Genomic DNA, 15,113 nt, shown 5'->3' with positions numbered 1-15,113 from the left:
TTATTTCTGGGTCGCCTATCTGGCCGGGTCAGCGGCCACTCTAGGCGACGTACAATTAGAATTAAATACAATTAAATACATCATATAAAATACACATACAAACCAACAACTCCAATCTAAAATTAATCTAGAACCACCCACAACTGCAATACTAATTTTAGGTCCTGTTGTTGTTGTTGTTCTATGCCTTCAAGTCAATTATGACTTATGGCGACTCTATGAATCTTTTTTTATATATATTCATAGGGTTTTCATGGGAAGAGGTGTTGAGAGGTGGTTTACCATTGCCTTCCTCTAAGCCTACGGCACCCGGAATTCCCAGGCGGTCTCCCACCCAAGTATTAACCTGGTCTGACCCTGCTTAGTTTCCGAGATTGGACATGTTCAGGGTAGTATGGCCGTAGGCCTGTGTAGGATTAAGTCCCACTAATTCTAGGCTGAGAAAACGAACCACTGAGTGGTAGTGTAAGTCCTGAGAACAAACAGCTGAGTAACAAAGAACACTGCATTTCATTTGGTTCATCCATGGTTTTCAATTCTTTAATTTCTTTACTTGTTACATCATTTAGCACTTCTTGTTGTTGTTCTATGCCTTCAAATTGATTACAACTTATGGCGACCCCATGAATCTTTTTTGGATATATTCATTGGGTTTTCATGGTTAGAGGTATTCAGAGGTGGTTTACCATTGCCTTCCCCTCTAAGCCTATGGCACCCGGTATTCCCAGGCGGTCTCCCATCCAAGTACTAACCAGGCCTGACCCTGCTTAGCTTCAGAGATCAGACGAGATCAGGTGTGTTCAGGATAGTATGGCCGTAGGCTTTAGGTCATGTATGAGGTATTTAAAAAAAAGGTCAGTTGGAGTCAAATTAGGCAGCTTTACCTAGTAGTTAGAGGGAATGTACTCTCAGAAAGTAAAATCCTGTATGCATAGCAACATAAGAATGCAGAAAGCAAATCGGATCATTGGTCCATCTAGCAGACTGTTGTTTAAACTGACTGGAAGCAACTCTCCAGCATATCAAACAGGGATCTCTCCCAGCCCTAGTTGTTGACACCAGGGGTTGAACCTGGGACTTTCTGCATGCAAAGCAGATGCTCTGCCATGGAGCTGTCAACTTTCCCCCAAAAGATTATTTATTATTTATTATTTCAATTTATATACCGCCCTTACCAGAATAGCTCTCAGGGTGGTGAACAAACAAGATAAAATACAATATATCATAATAAAAATCATAAAAACGTATACAAACAAACAACAAAAAAACACTACAAAAACACAATACGACAAAAATTAAAAAATACGGATTAAAAGATTAAAATGGTTAAGAAAATTAAAATGCCTGGGAGCATAAAAAGGTCTTTACCTGGCGCCGAAAAGATAGAAGTGTAGGCGCCAGGCGTACCTCTTCGGGGAGGCTGTTCCACAACTCAGGGGCCACCACAGAAAATTTTAGGTCCTGTTGTTGTTGTTGTTCTATGCCTTCAAGTCAATTATGACTTATGGCGACCCTATGAATCTTTATTCTATATATGTTCAAGTGATATACAAAATCCTCTTCCTTCAGGTTAGGATCCAATACTTGATTGGCCAAACTTGATGTCTTCAAGTCACGCAAAAGTTTGGTTTTAAAATGCATAGATTCAAAGTGGCATACAAATGAGAACATTTAGAGAATTATACAATAATACAAATTTAGAGGGAAAGCGAGTAAGCGGTGACATTGATAGAAGTATATAAAATTATGCTTGACCTGGAGAAAGTGGGTAGAGAAAAGTTTTTCTCCCTCTCTCATAACGCTAGAATTTGTGGATATCCAATGTTGGAAGACTCAGGACAGACAAAATAAAGGACTTCTTCACACAGTGCAGTATTAAACAATGGAATTTGCTCCCACAAGAGGCAGTTCGGTGACTTTAAAAGAGGATTAGACAAATGTTTGGAGGATAAGACTACTGATGGCTGCTAACCATAACGGCTATGTTCTACCTCCACTGCTGGAGGCAGGTTGCTTCTGTATACCAGTTGCTGGAAAACTGCATGAGGGGAGAGTGCTGTTGTGTTCAGGTCCTGCTTGTGGGCTTCCCATGGGCATCTGGCTGACCATTGTGACAACAAGATGCTGGACTAGATGGACCACTGGCCTGAACCAGAAGGCTCTTCTTATGTTCTTATAATAAAACCATAGCTATAAATCAAATTATGTAAATAAAACTCTGTCCGCAGCCGCATCTGAACCTTCGGCTGGCATACACCAAGGAGGTAGAAAAGGGGTGGGTGAAAAAATTAGGTGGATAGGTTTGAAGAGACCCACTTTTCAGATCACCCGCAAGGCCAGTAATTAAAGCAGAGCGGCCCATATGCAGACACAGGCCTTTGCTATTCGTCAAAAGTGCTGTGAGCCAACCGAGGCTTTGCAGACCTGGTATGATAGATGAGTACGTTGTAATTGAATTAGTCGAGAGGCATTGACCTTTCTGATGTATCATGCCCCAGAAAGTGAACAACAAACCCAAAGTAATGCTTTTATGAATGTGTTGAGTAAGGCAGTCATCAACTGGATCATGATAAATAAGGTGGTACACATTTCACAAGAAACAAAACATAATACACAGGCAGTAACATGTTTAAGTTTCCGGCCTTTCTTTGAGACTTTCAGCTGCAGGAACTTTTGGCAGATGAAGGTTTTTTAGGGCTATGTCAGTTGATTTAAGAATTTGTAGCTGATGAAGACTGCAATCCTATGGCCCCTAGAAGGGCTTCCTGGGGACCATAGGATATACTGAGTCTCCCTTTCTGAGGTCAGAGGGAGACCCCCATTTGCACTACACATTTAAAGCAATATAATACCACTTTAAACATTCATGGCTTCCCCAAGAATCCTGTTAACTATAATTTGTTAAGGATGCTGTTAGGAGACCCTGTTCCCCTCACAGAGCTACAAATTCCCAGAGCTCCCTGGAAAGAGGGAGTCACGGTTAAACCACTCTGAACATGGTAGCTCTGGATTTTGTGATGCACCTCTCCAACCAAATAATATGTACAAAAATGCATATATTAGGGGAAAGCGTGCATAAAAATGGACATATTAGTGAAAATAACACACATACAAAAACCATTCATTAGGGAAACACTTGCAAAAAATGTGTATATTAGGTAAAATTGCATTAAAATTGGACATTAGGAGAAATTTGCACAAAATGACAAAAGTTCACGAAAACGACTAAACACATTTCTGTAGGCAGTTTTGACTAATGTATACATTTTTTTCAAGCCATTTCTCATCATATAATGCATCTTTGCGTGTTACATTCACCCATATGTTCATTTTTATGCACACTTTCCCCTAACATGTATTTTTGTAAACATTGTTTGGTTGGTGAACTGTATTGCAAAATTTGAATAAATGTGAATTTCGAAGGATGGCTGCGTTTCGGTTCTCAGGTTGTTTCAGAAATTCGACAGATTCAGCTTGAAATGCGAACTGAATTGAAATTCTCACCCATCCCTACCGTATACACAGCTGGCAAGGGAGTCGCAGTAGCAAAACTGCAGTGTAAGTGCCTTTAGGGTAAAGCTGCTTTCCCCAACTCAGTGCCCTCAAAGTGTTCTGGACTACAGTACTCATCAGGCCCAGGGATGATGGGAGTCCAAATTATCTGGAGGACACCAAGTTGGAGAAGCTTGGGGAAAGGTCCCTGCAATTTAACAGAGGAGGCTGGCGGGAGTTGAGCCAGCAGAACTGGAGTGGGCAGAAGGGGCTGCCACATACAACTGCCCTTCCGGAGCCGCTCGGAGGGGAGGACGCTGGCTGTGCTAGCAGGGCAGGACAGAAGGAAAAAAATGCATGTTTCTTTCCACCACCCCTTTTCCTGGCATATTGGCTGCTGGGACAGAAGGACGCAGGAAGAAGCCAAATGGGCTGAGTCTGTGGTCTAAGTCCTCCTCATCTCGGTTCCACCCCAACACGCCCCCAGAATGCTTCCACAGGCTACACTTGTGCTGGTCTTGGCTTAGCTGGCTTGGCCCCGGCTGCACCCACATAATGGCAGAGTTCCCTGGTGGTGGCACGGCTGCACCCTGGGGGTGGAATTCTGCTGGTGGACCCCAGCGGACACCCTTTCTCCTCCACTGCAGCTACATTGCACCCAGCAGCCCCTCGGCACGGCATATCTAGGAGGTGGATTGCACCCCAAGAAACGAAAACTGCACCTTATTGCAACAAGCAAAAACTACCTTTGACACATTCTATTGCATTCCTCATTACAACAGCCGGCAAGAACGAAAAAGGCCTCAAGAAAAAAGGCTCTGTCTTCAGTCGCCGCTTCACCCATTAAAGCTGGACCTAAACTGTTACCTTTTCCCCACGTCCACGTGATGGATCAATTCAAGCTTTAGTTGATTAATGCGACGAAACAGATTAAATGAAGCGCCACAGCTCAATGGTAAAGAGTGTGCTTTGCATGCAGACACTCTGAGGCAATCCTCAGCATCTCTAGTTAAAAGGGTGGTGGGAAGCATTGCTGGGAGGGATATCTGGTCGGGGCTGCTGCAGTCAGAGTCATACTACCACTGAAAAACTCAAATGGGTTTGGTGATGTATCTGCTAGACCATCTAAAATATTAAATGTAATTTTATTATGTAATAGCTGGCAATCATAAAACATTAGTCAAAATGTAGGGCAATAAAATATGCTTAATACATTCCTTGCATTCAAATCAAGTTTTAAATCTTTCCCAAATGCATTCCAACTTATGAAGGCCTGCTTCAGTGGGTACCTTGGATTTTTGGTAGCTCCTGAGCTCCCCAGATGCCTTTGGATAAGAAATCTGACCTATATCATACACTGTACACTGTATATCTTGCCCAGTCTTCTGACCTGGACTAATGAGTGACAAAAATCCTTGATGATGCAGGCCTCTCAAATTCAATAGATTTACTTATTTTGTCAGCCAGTCGGAAGCCTGGGCAAGATATACATTGTACAGTGTATGGTATAGGTCAGATTTATTATCCAAAAGCGTCTGGGGAGCTCAGGAGCATCCAGCTACCAAAAATCCAAGGTACCCACTGAAGGACCTTTATAGGTTGAAACACATTTGGGATTTACCTCTGTAGTCCCTTCAGTACCCCTCCCTCCCTCCCTCCCTCTATCTATCTATCTATCTATCTATCTAACTAACTAACCATCTATCCATCTAACTATCTAACTATCCATCCATCCATCCATCCATCCATCATCTATCTGTCTATCTACTGTATTTTATGTATTTTAATTGCATTTTATGCATTTTAATTTATTTTAATGTTTTTGTGATCTTTATTGTACAATTTTTATTATGTACATGTTCGATTTTATTTGTAAGCCGCCCTGAGTGCCCTATTATAGGGTAGAAGGGCGGGATAGAAATATTATAAATAAATAGAACTATATTTGAATGCAAGGAATGTATTAAGCATATTTTATTGCCCTATATGATGGTTTTGACCAATGTTTCATGACTGGCAGCTATTATATAATAATATTACATTTAATATTTTAGATGTTCTAGCAGATACCTCACAGAGCCCATTTGAGTTTTTTTAGAGGTTGTGTAGGTTGGGTTTCTATCCTTTTTGGTTGAAGTCAGAGCCATCCTATCTGCAGCAGTTTGTTTGTGTGGATGCGACTAACATACACTTTTAAAAAAAAGTAAAATAGCAGCACTGGGGGGCTCTGAGCAGCACTGAGGCCTCCATAGAAGCGAAGAGTTTAACCATTTCTCCACCACCGTCCTGATGAAAACCCACACTTGTCTACATTGGCTAGTCACCAGCTAATTTTGATCATCTGATCGACCATCTAGAAAATTATGAAATGAATAGAGAAATCTATCCCTAGGTGAATTGTATATATATAAAAATACAGGGTATAGTGCACGATGTGGGGGGACAGGGACATAGTTCCAGGGAAAGGACCACAGCTCAATGGGAGAGCATCAGCTTTGCATGCGAAGGTCCCAGGTTCAATCCCTGGCATCTCCAGATAGGACTGGGAGTATCCGCTGCCTGAAATTCTGGAGAGCCACTGCCAAAGCGTTGACAATATTAAGCTAGATAAACCAATGATATGACTCAGTATGAGCCAGATTTCTATGTTCCTAGGTCTTGGATCTGGCCTGATTCTGAAATAATTGCATTGGCTGCCTATTTACTTCAAGCCCAATTTAAGGTGCTGGTGCTTATCTTTAAAGCCCTAAACTGCATTGGACCCAAATACCTGAAAGAGTGCTTGTTTCCATACCAGCCTACTTGTGCCTTAGGAAGTTATGTAGTGGCCCTTCTCTGTGTATTTTATTTAACAGAGACATGTTTAACAGAGGTTCAGAGGAGAGGGTCTTTTTCATGGTGGTGCCCAACTTTGGAATGCCTTTCCTAAGGACCACATGTCTTGCACTGGCATCACAATATTTTTGGCACCAGGTTAAGACTTTCTTATTGTGAACATAAGGAGAGCCTGCTGGATTTAGTCCAGCATCTTCTTTTCACAGTGGCCAACAAGATGCCTATGGGAAACCCGCAAGCAGGACCTGATCTCAACAGCCTCTCCTCTCCTGTGATTTCCAGCAAGTGGTGTTCAGAAGCATACTGTCTCTCACAGTGGAGGTATTTGCCCAGGTGTTTTAGATGGCATTTTAGCCAAAAGTTTCTTTATTCCTTACTGTTCTTAATCTGCTCTTTATTTTGTGTGTTTTCTGTTTGTTTGGATATTTAAATATATTACATATTTGCAGAGCTTGGCAAAGTTACTTTTTTGAACTACAACTCCCATCAGCCCAATCCAGTGGCCATGCTGATGGGAGCTGTAGTTCAAAAAAGTAACTTTGCCAAGCTCTGCATATTTGTATATCATGTGAATTGTTTTTCCACCTTCGGACTACCACTCTGGAATCTTCTGATAAAGGGCAATTAAGAAATGTTTAGACTTTAAAAAAATGTTAAAAATTGGTCAGGGATGCTGCAGTTGAAAGATCCTCACATGAAAACGGGAGATGGATTAGATCAGGGAATGGGAACCTGTGCACCCCCTTTCCTATGTTTTTGAACTACAACTCCCACCATACATTGCCATTGGCCCTGCTGACTGAGGCTGATGGGAGTTAAGGCTGACAACATCTGGGGGGGCTGCAGATTCCCATTTCCTAGACAGGCTGGTCACCTGGGTCCCTTCCAACTTTAGAATTTTCTGACTCTTACTTTTTTTTCCAGTGCCAGGAAAAGTTTGATCTGCTTTGTTTCTGCATGCAAGGCTGCTCTTAACAGCCCAGGAGTTAGAGTTCAATTAAGAACTTGGCAACTCTACTTTGCTGGGGTTGTACAGCCTATTGGACACCCACTATTATCTATTAACTACATTTTTATACCACCCATTAACAATAGGTTCTCTGGGCAGTATACTGCAGGGGTAGGAAGGGAAATAAAACCATAATATATAAAAAATACTACATGAAAATAAAACTGTAACTGTTGAAATAGCATCAGGGTAAAGCCAGGATAAACCAGTGGTATACCCCATACCTTGGGGCCTATGAGCTTGGCCTTGGATGTCAATCCACCTTGCCTAAGAACTTCACACTTTCCAGATAACGATAAGGAACACCGCCAGAAGTCTATGTTCATAATTACTCCCTGCCTGTGGTGCCATATTAGCTGACAGTGACTCAATGTGCCTTCTGCTTCTCTGCTAGTTTTGCTTCAAGTCAAAATGGATGTTAGATCAATAGGTGTTGCTTTCCCAAGCAACTTATGGAATATAATTAGATGGGAGATGTAATTAAAGGAGATGATGGCATGCAGGTCACTGTTGTTCTCTATCAACGTCTCTGCTTTGATCTATTTGGGTTGCAGCCATGCAGTAGCAGAAGGATGGAGGAGAACTTTTTATTTTGTTTGCATTTCAGTGAGAAACTACCGAAACCACACTTCTTGAGGCAATATGCAAACTGACATGCAATTCACCTTCAACATTTGCCCTTCTCCAAATTTTTTTTAATAATTTTTATTCAAATTTTCATAAAACAAACAAAACAAAATCAAAAACATAACACAATAAAAATAAAAATAATAAAAAAAATTTTTTTGACTTCCAACTTGTCACAGATCAGCTATAAATATATAATATATATCAAACCTGTCCCTTAATACATACAAAATCACTTTTCTCCATAGTCTATCTTAATTAATCGTTAAATCCCATTATCATCATTTCATTTTTATCTGTCAACAAAAAGTCTAAGAGAGGCTTCCATTCCTTAAGAAATATATCTGTCGATTTTTCTCTAAGTAAACATGTCAATTTATCCATCTCTACTAAGTCCATTAATTTCAATAGCCAGTCTTCCGTTGTTGGTGTTGATTCCATTTTCCACTTTTGTGCATATAATAATCTTGCTGCCGTAATCATATATAATATTCTTCTTCCATATTTCTTTTCTATTTGTTTATCCATAAAACCCTCAGCTTTGACTGAATATTTATCTTTAGAATTTTTTGCATCATCCTACCTATCTGTGCCCAAAATGATATTGCCTGTTTACACAACCACCACATATGATAAAATGATCCTTCTTGTTGTTTACATTTCCAACAAACATTAGGAACATTACTATACATTTTTGACAACTTTTCTGGAGTCATGTACCAACGATACATCATTTTATAGAAATTTTCTTTAAGATTATAGCATAATGTAAATCTCAAGCCTTTTTTCCACATATTTTCCCATTGATCCATTTGTATATTATAACCAAAGTTTTTGCCCACTTTACCATACACTCTTTTACTTGTTCTTCTTCCATATCCATTTTCAGCAAGAGTTTATACATTTTCGCAATTATATTTTCATCATTTGTACACAAACCTATTTCAAAATCAGATTTACTTATTTCAAACCCATACATTTTCTTATCCATTTTATATCTCTCTAACAATTGTAAATAGGCAAACCATTGAGAACTATATCCTTCCTTTATCAGTTGTTCTCTCTCTTTCATTATATATTCTCCATGTACATTTTCTAAAAGTTCTTGATAAGTTAACCATTTCTCTTTTCCAGCCATTTCTCTTCTATAAAATGCTTCTTGACTTGAGACACATAATTGTATTTTCGAGTAAAACCTTGGTTTATATCTATTCCATATTTTCAACAGAGGACGTCTTATAAAATGATTATTAAAATCCACATTAACTTTTACTTTATCATACCATAGATATCCATGCCATCCCCACTTCAGATTATGGCCCTCCAAATCCAATAGTCTTTTATTCCTCAATAATAACCATTCCTTTATCCAGACTAAACAACAGGCAGCATAATAAAGTCTCAAATTTGGTAATCCCAGTCCTCCTCTTTCTTTGGCATCTTGTAATAATTTAAATTTAACTCTTGGTTTTTTTCCCTGCCAAACAAATTTAGAAATATCTTTTTGCCATTGTTTAAAAGGTAAATCAGAGGATATTACAGGTATTGTTTGAAACAAAAACATCATTCTCGGCAATACATTCATTTTTATCACGGATATTCTGCCCATTAATGACAATTGTAATTTATCCCATTTTAACAAGTCTTTCTTAATCTCTGTCCATAGTTTTTCATAATTGTTATGAAACAACTTTGAATTTTTATTTGTCATAATAATACCTAAATATTTCAACTTTTCCTCTATTTTAAAATCTGTCTTGTCCATCAACTCTTTTTGTTCCCTTGAAGATAAATTTTTCACCAACATCTTTGTTTTTTGATTGTTGATCTTAAATCCTGCTAACGGTCCAAATTCTTTTAATTTGTCCATCAATACATTAATTCCTTCCAAAGGGTTTTCTAATACGATTATCAAATCATCAGCAAATGCTCTCAATTTGTATTCCTCTTTTTTTATCTTTATTCCCGAGATCCTTTTATCTTGCCTTATATCTCTAAGCAGCACTTCCAAGACCAAGATAAATAAAAGAGGAGATAATGGACATCCCTGTCTTGTACCCTTTTGTATTTCACATGAGTCCGTTAATCCACCATTAACAATTATCTGTGCCTTCTGAGATGTATAAATAGATCTAATCCATTTTATAAAATTATCTCCAAAATCCATTTGTTCCAAGACCAAAATTTCCAATTCAAATTGTCAAATGCTTTCTCAGCATCTAAAAAGATCAAAGCTGCTTGTTCATCATTTTGTTGTTCTAAGTATTCCAACACATTCAAAACATTCCTGACATTGTCACATAATTGTCTTTTAGGTAGAAACCCCGCTTGATCTTCTTGAATAAATTGTTGCAATATTATTTTCATTCTTTCTGCCAAAATCGTTGTAAAAATTTTATAGTCATTATTCAATAAAGATATTGGCCGATAATTTTTTGTTTTGGTTAGATCCTGCTCCTCTTTAGGTATTAATGTTATATTGGCATTTTTCCAACTGTCCGGTATCTTCCCCTCTTGCAAAATAGAATTCATTGTATACTCTAAAGGTAATAAGAGTTCCTCCTCCAAACATTTGTAATACACTGCTGATAGTCCATCCGGTCCTGGCGCCTTTCCTAATTTAATTTTACTTATAGCTTCAGATATTTCTCTTGACGTAATAGGACCATTAATAGCTTGTCTCTGAAAATCTGTAATTTTAGGCAAATTCTGTTTAAATATATACTCTTCTATTTTTTCAGATGGAATTTCCTGACACTTGTACAAAGTTGAATAATATTGATGAAAAACCCTTTGGATTTTTACATTGTCTGTCAACATCTCATCTCCTTCTTGTATCTTTAAAATAAGATTTTTTTGTCGTTCTTTTCTTAATTTATATGCTAACCATTTCCCCGGTTTATTTGCAAATTCAAAAGTCCTTTGTTTAGCAAAATTTAATTTCCTTTCAATTTCTCTAACTGTCAACATTGACACTTGTTTCTGTAACATTTTAATTTGATTTACAATAGAAACTTTAGTTGGATTCTTTTTCAATTCTTCCTCTTTTTGTTTTATTTCTTCCAAGATTAATTGCATTTTCTGTTGTTTCTTCTTTTTTAATTCAGAATTACATTTAATAAAATATCCCCTCATAAACGCTTTACTTGTATCCCAAACAATATTTTCATCTGTTCCTTTATGTAAATTGTGTTCAAAAAACTCTTTTAATTTCTTCTTACATTCTTGCACTATTTTATCATTCTGTAATAAAGATTCATTTAGTCTCCATCTAAATCCAAGATTTTTTTTTTTGAAAGTCAATATCACTGGATTGTGATCCGAAAAAGTTTTTGGTAATATATCCATTTTGGAAATGTCTTTCACTAGGTTTTTAGACATCCAAATCATATCAATCCTCGAGAATGTTTTATGTCTTTCTGAAAAATAAGTAAATTCCTTTGCATTGTCATTTATATATCTCCAAGCATCCACCAATTCTAGATTTTCCATCAATTCAAAACAAATCTTCGGTAATTTACCCTGTGTTTCTTTAATATTTTTCTCAGAAAGTCTGTCCATTTTTGGTAAAATTACTCCATTCCAATCACCCATAACACACCAATGATCATATGAAAACTCTGACAATTTTTCCATAAGTCTTGTGTAAAACTTTGTTTTATCTTCATTGGGGGCATAAATGCCCACTATCAAAATTTTTGTACCCTGTAAAGTAATTTCAACCCCCACAAATCTACCACTATCATCCAATAATATCAATTTAGGAAACAATTGTGGATTAATATAAAGAACAACACCATTTTTTTTTTGATCCAGCCAAAATAAATTCTTCACCCAAATTTTTACAAATCAAATATTTGGAATCTTTCTTCTTGATATGAGTTTCTTGTAAACAAATTATATCCAATTTTAATTTTTTCAAATAATGAAACTCTTTCTTTCTCTTCTGCGACGTATTGGCTCCATTTATATTCCAAGTTAGATATTTGTAATCCATCTTTAAGCATGTATTTTAAAAAATACCTGATGCTCCCTTTAATCCATCATCTTCCTTTCCCTCCTCTTCATGTTCCTGTTGACTTTGTTTCTCAGGAATTATATCCATGTCTTTGAATTTATCTTCTTCCATGTCTTTTGATGCTTTTCTCAGAAAGTCCCTTGCTTTTTGAACAGTATTCAATCGATATTTTTGTTGTCTGAATGTAAAAATCACTCCTTCTGGAACATCCCACCTAAATTGAATTTTACATTGTTTAAGTAAACTTAAACTTAAGCCCTTCTCCAAATTTTGCAATGTTCTCTAGCTAATGTGTACAAAAATGCATATATTGGAGGGGAGGTGTGCATAAAATGCATATATTCTTAAAAATAACATACAGCTATGCGCTATTTTAGGGACAATTGCTTGCAGAACTGTGTCTGTTAGCCAAAACTGCATATAAAAACATGTATATTAGGACAAATTTGCACTGAAACATTGACTTTAAAAAAAAAAGAATTGCAAGTTGCTGCAGAAAGAAAGAGAACTGAATTTAACACTTGGGAACATGAGAAACTGAGAGAAACTGAAACTGACAGGTTTGCCCATCCCTAGAGTAGCATCTCATTGCTCCTACGAGCCTAGAAAAGTAAAAATGTGACATGATTATTGCTTGGTTTTGTCTGTTCCCCTTCAGCTAATGGCTGCTCTTGCTCTATGGGATCTATTAGCAGTTAGCTGATTAGCTCTAAACCTGCTGCCTTGGGAATTCAAGGCGTCTTGTTGCTAACACTGGCAATCAGCTCTCAGTTGTTTAGCCGGCTAATCTCACTCCAGCAGTCCAAAATCAGGCACCCTTCACTGTGCTCCAGCTGACAGAACCCTCTCTCCAGGGACCAACTTACATAACTGAGACTGCCAAAAACAAGCAGGAGGCCTTTCATTGTCCTTAGATCCAGCCCCATGACTGACTGAATTTCTACCTGATGGACTTTTGTAGCTACAGACGAGTGCCTGGGTTTTCCTTTTTTCCTCTTTCCTCCCAATCCCATTTCCTTTTGTGTTATGTCTTTTTAGATTGTAAGCCTGAGGGCAGGGGGCTGTTTTGTTTCTGGTCTTTCTGAGCTCCTTTGGGAGCCTTTCTTTGTAACCAGGATCAAAATACGTTAAACAAATACATTTTATTTATTTGTTTCAGCAATTTGCCACATTGTTTTCCCTCAACATATGACTTTAATGATTGCAGATAAACAGAGGGTGGCTAGCATGGGCAATCAAAAAGAGAGAAGGTCAAAGACCAAGATGCTGGAGAGTGGGAACTTTTATTTTTGATAAAAGCCAACGCGTTTCAGCCTGTTATCTACAGGCCTTCATCAGGGGATAATAGCTTGTAAGATTAAAAGACGAGCAAATCGCTTTCTGTACTGTACCAATATCAAATGTCTCAACCAGGCTGAAACGTGTTGGGTTTTATCAAAAATAAAAGTTCCCACTCTCCAGCATCTTGGTCTTTGATCTTCTCTCTTTTTAACGATTGCAGGACAGGCAGGAAAAGCCCCAGAATTGAGAGGGTGCCTCCTGCCAGTGGGCCCAGCAAGTATGACCCCCCCCTTTAAAAAAAAGAAGAGCTCTGCTGGATCAGGCTAGTGGCCTATCTAGTCCAGCATCCTGTTCTCAGAGTGGCCAACCAGGACATCAATTCCCTGGTTTCTCTGGGAAGAGGGGAAGCCGCTTGAAGTGTGTAGTTCATATATGCCCAGGCTGTCCATGTCAATGGTATCTGGTAATTCACTGGATCTTTTTTTCTTCCTTCTCGCAATGCCACTGCAATCAGGAAGGGGGGGGAGAGAACACGAGTTTAGAAAACTGCAGCTCCCCAATTCTTTTTTTAAGACTTGCAGGGTAGTGCACTTTGATTTTACAGGGTATCAACACTGAAGAACAAATGGCATTGGGCCCATAAAGGACATCGAATAGGTTTATAAGTAAGAAATACAGTTGGCAGGAATTTTAAGGTGCTTCCAGAAAAAGACTATTCTGATACATAATTTAAAAGGGCGCTCTGCTGTTGATAGGCTTGAAACGGTTCTTGTTGACCACCAAACCTCTAAGGATTACTTAACTCCATTACAGGACTGGCTATTATGTCAAAAAACAAGAAGTGGGTTAGGATTTCTTTATTCTGGATCTCTGGTGATTTTTTTAAAAACCAAGTTCAAATGTCTTTATATTGATGTTTAACAGTAGCACTGGGCCAGAGACCAATGATTGGTGGGGGGCAGGGACAGAGGGAGGGAGGGAAGGCTAAATTAGATTCCCAGGGGGGTGATGACCTGGGCTACAAGAACATTATTAGGATAAATAATTATAGATCATACTTGAGGACACTGGCGACTGGTGGCACCACGTCAGTGGGGCAGTGGAATCTGCTCCAGGTTTTAGTCTGAACCAACCTTGGACAGCTCCTTGAAAGTTTGGACTGAAACCCGGAGCGGATTCCACTGCTTCACTGACATGGAGCCACCAGCCGCCACTGCTTGAAGATGCTGATACAAACTCATTTCCTGGCAACTAGATAGGCCATTCAAACCCGGCAAGATCTGCTGCATTTGCTGGAGCCAATCAAAAGCAGAACAGAGCAAGGAATATCCTGAATAACACAAATGAATACACAATGACCTGCTGGTGCAGACCCTCCTCAGAGAGAAAATGTGCACAGTTGGACTAGAAACTCTGGCCAAGAGATGGGGAACCTCTGGCCTGGGGGCCAAATGTGGCCCTCCAGGCCTCTTTTCCTGGCCCTTGGGACTCTCATCAGGTCACACCCTCTCTCCAGGCCACACCCCTTACCAGCCCTGCTTGAATGTTTTTGCCTGGCTAAAACTATGTAATTCTCTGTGGCCAGGCAGCCCCTAAGCCAGTAGTTCTCAAACGTTTTTGGTTTGTGGCGCATTGTAAAACATATAAAAAATTTCTGGTGCACTTCATGTACAAAATTAAAAATGTATTAATATATTTTAAACTATGAATAAAAATATCTAATAATAATATACTTTCATAATATTCGCGGCACACCTAGCCACTTCTTGTGGCGCACCAGTGTGCCCCGGCGCACCGTTTGAGACTCAATGCCCTAAGCTATGGAATTTCCTCCCCACAGAGATGTGTCTG

At 38.8% G+C, this 15,113-nt stretch overlaps 1 non-coding gene and 1 pseudogene across 1 annotated transcript; both read right to left on the bottom strand.

Annotated features, from left to right (window-relative positions):
* Positions 1-297: 297 nt before the first annotated feature.
* On the bottom strand, positions 298-406 carry LOC133370088 (5S ribosomal RNA; annotated as a pseudogene).
* A 297-nt stretch (positions 407-703) lies between these two features.
* On the bottom strand, positions 704-822 carry LOC133370136 (5S ribosomal RNA). The gene has a single exon (XR_009759086.1). It is a non-coding gene; the product is annotated as a 5S ribosomal RNA (ribosomal RNA).
* Between the last annotated feature and the right edge of the window lie 14,291 nt (positions 823-15,113).

This window comes from Rhineura floridana, chromosome 14, assembly GCF_030035675.1.
Source record: "Rhineura floridana isolate rRhiFlo1 chromosome 14, rRhiFlo1.hap2, whole genome shotgun sequence".
Lineage (NCBI taxonomy): Eukaryota > Metazoa > Chordata > Lepidosauria > Squamata > Rhineuridae > Rhineura > Rhineura floridana.
The sequence above is the reverse complement of the archived record's forward strand: the minus strand, read 5'-3'. Positions and strand labels throughout refer to the sequence as shown.